Below are 5669 nucleotides of genomic sequence, written 5' to 3'. Positions count from 1 at the left end.
ACCCAGGTCGCTTTTGAATATCCAAACACAATACAAAGCGTTGTTAGAGACAGTGCTTCTGTCATTCATAATAACCTACGCCTTGAAGCAGCAGCAAGGCAGTTGTATCTACTGGTTATACCTTTTGTGTTGTGTTCCTTGAAAGTCATCCAAAATCATTGCCAACATCAATAGCAGTACAGGTAGTGCTACTAAAAGGTTGCTAGTATTCAAGCTTGTGGCTTTTTAGTTTTGCAATGAGTTGTGCAATTGGTTGTGCAATGAACACCTTTTTTATGTTTTGCAGTGTTGTGCATCCTGTACCACAGAACTGGGACATAAGTTAGTTGCCAGGTGTGTTTATCTGTTGCCTAGTTGCCTCTAAAAACATACGTCAAATGCTAATAAAAATCGCTGCATGCTTTTTTAACCATATGCTTTTAAAATGCAGATTGGACCCTTGTATGGGGATACATACTGATTTGATACAGGCAGTTTCCAAGCTCATCCTGTGGTGTGGTAGGGGATGCAAACCATGCTGATCCAGCTAAAATGCTTGACCACTGATGACACCATTACATCTTGAACAATGCTGGTGGGATTCGTCATTTGCTCTTTGCAACCCATCTCCAATAAACCTAAATGGTGCGTGGGCATTGTGAAATTTAGTCAACATGCAAAGTGAACATGACCACAGATTGATTTGAAGGCCAAAGACACCTAAGGCTATATCAATCTGCAGCACCACACGACAATGGCAATACAGTCGGTTGAAATCATGCTAGAATTGCTAAAAGAAATGTTTGACTACTTCTGTTCAAGTTGATATCTTGCTTTATCTTTACAAGGCCCCTTACTATCTTGTCAGTACAAAAGTAAACAAATTATGGGAGAATCTCCCTGAACCATAAAGATAAATTGGCCTCATGCCTTTTACGACTATTTTCTGGTGAACTTTAGGCGCAAATTGACGCATTTGGTAGTGTTGGCATTGGGTCAGAAATGACAAAGCAAACTTCTGGACTTCCAATATTGATAAATTATCATTTAAGTCATTTAACAATCCAACACTGTTTTGCAGTTTGAGTTCAGAAAAACAAAACAATAGTTCTTCAACCAAACGGTGAAACTAATTATTGACTATGATGTTCCCTTCCTCTAGAACAGTATATAATAAAAAAAATACATTAATAAACACTATATTGTCTATAGGTCACAAAGCATAGTGACAATTAATATTTTTATATTTGAACATAAAGCCAAATGTCTTCAAAAATTATTAAAGGAAGGTCACTGATGGAGACTTGCCTGTCCAAAAACAACCATAGTCTTCATTTTTTTAATATATATATATATATATATATATATATATATATATAGTGCTTTACATATTTAATTTAAATCAATAACATAACAATATGACATATTTTCTTTGAGTTTTAAACTTTTAATAGAAAAATAGCTTATTTTTGTTTAATTGTGAAGAGCAAAACAAAGAAAGGAAATTGCCCTCAAATTGTTTTTCCAAATGATCAATTTAATCACTTCTGTACTGCCAGAAAAAGGTTTGAAGACAATGTGTAGACAAAGACAAGCTATCATGGTTATCATGGCGTCAAAGTTTTTCTGACACTGTTAGACTCATGTATTATGTATTTTGTTTTCCTTATTGAAATGTACTGTATTTTTCACTGTTAGAAGAAAATGAGGTTGAAAAAAAAAAACATGTCATAGAGAGGTCAAGAGGTAACTGTCATGAGCTTGATCTCAGAGGCCCCATTAAGCATCTCAGGCAGACTTTGACCAGAGGTTGAGTCCAACCTGTGGAAGGCTCATATGGACATAGCAAGGGCACTCCCGGTGGAACAAGCTAGAGAGTTGGCGGGAGAAACTGACACTCCTCTGCTGAGAGAAACAGACAGAAGTCTACCTTAGTTCACGTTTTTTTTTTTTTATGAGTTTTGCTCTCAAACCAGACCAGTGCCCTAGCAACTGCTGTGGGCTACGAGATGTGTGTTATGGAGCAAGATTGACGGTATATTAGTTCCAACAGGCTTTGACATGACGATGCTACAGCCAACCATGGAAGGCAGTACAAGTGAGGACATGAAGCCAAGAAAGAACGCTAGAAGAGGTAACCGGAGGTAAGTGTCACTACAGAGACAAGTAAACACACACAAAAAAACCACACAAACACCACTGACACTGCTTGGTTTTCCCTGAGGAAAAAAGAAAGAAAAGGCAGGATATTTTGGTTTGTGACGTGAAGTGCCTCAAAGTTTGTCCAGTCTCATGCATAGCAGACAGAGAGGACTATGAGAGGACAGACCCCCACTCCACCCCACCCCACCCCACCCCGAGCCCTCTCTACTCTGTGTGTTTAGTGGTCCTGATGGAGAATGCGGGACAGATGGGCTTGGCAAAGAGACAACAGCTCCACTCTGTCTTCTCACCCCCACCCCTCCTCTCCCGCCCCTCCGCCCCCCTGGCCTGCCAGCATCCCAGCCTAAGAGTTTGCCTTCATTAAATGTCAATTATATGCCACAGAGGGCAAGGACGACGGGCAACAAATGACTCCTTGACCCTTGAAGGTCGTGACTGATGTGCCGTGAGCTCCCACAAACAGCAGGGCAGGGTTTTTGTTTTGTTTTTTCTTCGTCTTCGTCTTCGTGGTCAGGGGGCTCTGCTCTGGCCCTGACTAGCAGTGTGCTCAAGCGTGCAAACAAACACAGCTTCTGAACTTCACACGTTCGTTCTCAGACCCCCCATGCAAGTCCATTGGCATTCAGTGACATCTGCCACGTACTGCATCTCAATGAAATTCTTAATCCATTGGATCTGTGTGTATACGTGTGTGTGTGTGTCTGTGGAGATGCAGATCTGTACAGAGCTACATATGCTCTTGAGTGTTTATTCCTCCTCCATCTCCTTGGTTGAAACCCTCAGGAGCTTTGGGCATCTTAGGGCATGCTGCGTTACACATTCTTCTGTTCTCAAGTATCACACAATGTACAAAATGCGTACATTTCACCAAACAGACCCAGGAAAACTATTTGAGGAGAGCTTATACATGTCAGATTCTATGCAATTGTGAACCTAAAAGTGCAGTGCTACAGCCCTGACATCTGTTGATCCATACTGTGGTTCATCATCAGCTTTTGTGTCTAGCATCTAGGTAAGTGTCCTGTATACTGTATATGAGTTTCTGTTTGTATTCTTGTGTGTAAGATCTGTGTTCTTGCATCTTTATCTCTATAGAGGCGCTGAGTATTTGTGGGGTCTGTGTGTTGTGTGTTTAAACTTGTGTGTTCACGAGCGAGATGGTCGGATGGCGTGACGGGTCACGTCCGACGACTCGGCTCTCTCTGGAGCTGGCAGATGGCGTTAGCCTGGCGAGGAGGCCGCCTCCCGGTGGGGGCTCCATTCACGTCTGGCAGAGTCGCAGGGCAGCCACGATGGGGCCCGCGTCACTGCAGCCATGATCCGTCTATCAGCTCCCAGGGTGAAGGAGTCCAGCTCATACGGACACGGGGGGGAGGGGGCAGGGATGGACTGCACTCATTTTAATAAGAGAATACGCGGTTTCACTAAATGTAACACACACACACACACACACGTGATTATTTTATTTGGAATGACCAATACTGTTTAAAACAACACAGCATCCAAATATTCGCAAAGGGCCTGTTATATTTTACCATTATGGTGCTATATTGTATGTTATTTAGTACGTAAATGTGTATGTTAAGGATAGACAAACACACACACACACACACACACACACACACACCTGCTACTGCAGTCAACATTCTATGCATCTCCTAACTATGGGAAACACTCTCCCTCTTCCTGTGTTCATGGTGGAGCCAGGCAGCATCCAATATGCAGCATGCAAAAAGAACTGAAAGCAACAGATCTTTAATCAAGCAATATGACACACCAGCGAAACTACTGACTGAGACAGAAAGAGAGAAGTGAAAAATGGCAAATAGGAGGAGAAAAATAATGTGAATAGGGAGGAAATAGTACTAACACAGAGAGGATTGAATCCATATCCGCACTACATACTATAACAATCATGATATGAAGAATAATCTGATTTAAACACTTGCAGCTGGGCTACGGCGGTGAAGCGCTCTGTTCGTGGAGCGTAAAAAATAGTTTTAGAAGACTGGTCTATTCAGCAGACAAACCGCGAACGGAACGCGTCCCTGTGACAGCCAATCAGAATCCATGGAATATCACATCAATTAAGATGTAGGAAATTCCCAACATTGAAAAAGGGCTGAAGAATATGCAAGAGAAAGAGATAAAGGGATTTGCTAGAGTTGCTGTTTCCTATGCAGTGATTGGATGCTGATAAGGGCGGAGCAGTAGTGGAGGCTTCATCTTTGTATGTGGATTGGTACCACACAGGCCCAGCCTGCTCAGAGGTGTTGGAGGGGCTGCCTCTGCTGTTGCAGCACTTCTTCTTTGATTTATGTATTTTATTTATCTATTTTTAGCCCCCAGTAGTACTTACCGATCTCTGATCCATCTCCCCGACAGCAGTGGCCTGGAATAGGTGAGGAGTGACCCATTTAATAACATTTGCACTGACCCCTCGGAAAGATAAGCTCCCGAGCTCAAGACCCATGAAGCAGGAGAACCACACAGCCTGGGAGGCCATGAATTAAAGGATTACTGGTTTATTGATTTTAATCTATGGCAAAGAACATCTCCAGGTATTGTTTCAAGACAATGCTACAGTTTCTATATTTGGAATGCTAAAAGTCATCGACCGCTGAACATCCTTAGCTTTTTGCCATTGTTCTACAACACCAGTTGAATCCCAGCAGTTTAAATCCATAACATGGCAACTTTGCCATTTGTAAAATACATGACTCCAACACCAAGCTGTCACAGACCTAAACAGAAAGTGAAACAGAAAGAGGAATCTCCCAGGCTGCCCCAGGGCACTGATCCATAGCCGAGGTCAAAAACAAACAGCGGACAATAGACAAGTAGAAGCCATGTGTCAAATGCATCCTTCTTTTTTTCCACTCTACTCCTCTCTTCCTGCTCTCTTTATCTCGGAGCACGCAGCATGTGAACCAAGTTCAGAAGCGAGCTGGACTTGCAGTATCACTATTCCCCAGAGGGGACAGGCCCTCTGTGGTGCAACCCCCCCCAACACACAAACACACACACAACCTTCCTCCCAGATCCTCTCTCCCTCGCCCTGCGCACGAACCCTCCCTCCCCAGTTCCATCCCCGACAGCATGCAGCAGTGTGTGTGTGTGTGTGTGTATGTGGAGCCTCGTGGACACCATCCACCTTCCCCTGCTGCCTGCGCAGCCTCTCACCCCTAATGGCCATTATCCTTGTCCACTGATCCCTGGCCGGCCATATTGTGGCTCAGCAGGATGTCAAAGGCACAAAGGCGTGCTGGCCGCATTGTCTTACTCCTCCAAGTGAGGGAGGCCGACGCTCCTCAGCAGTGGAGCAGAGAGCTGAGAAGTGGAGTGGCAGAGGGCCTGTGTGTGTGTGTGTGTGTGAGAGGGAAGGGTCGAATGGGTAATGAGAGAGTGCTGTATGCAGTATGATCCTCATTAATGCCCAAACATGCTGTTCGCATGGGATGGGAACCAAAACCTCTCATACACTTCCAATGAAATGGCTTAAATGGCTCTTAAGAAATGTTTATAGT

The 5669-nt window shown here is 43.7% G+C and overlaps 1 long non-coding RNA gene across 1 annotated transcript; it reads left to right on the top strand.

Annotated features, from left to right (window-relative positions):
- The first annotated feature begins 243 nt into the window (after positions 1-243).
- Positions 244-2117, top strand: LOC121724435. The gene is made up of 3 exons (XR_006035204.1): positions 244-333; positions 431-624; positions 2033-2117. It is a non-coding gene; the product is annotated as an uncharacterized LOC121724435 (long non-coding RNA).
- Positions 2118-5669: the final 3552 nt, after the last annotated feature.

Source organism: Alosa sapidissima, chromosome 11 (genome assembly GCF_018492685.1).
Source record: "Alosa sapidissima isolate fAloSap1 chromosome 11, fAloSap1.pri, whole genome shotgun sequence".
Taxonomy (NCBI): Eukaryota; Metazoa; Chordata; class Actinopteri; order Clupeiformes; family Clupeidae; genus Alosa; species Alosa sapidissima.
The sequence above is the reverse complement of the archived record's forward strand: the minus strand, read 5'-3'. Positions and strand labels throughout refer to the sequence as shown.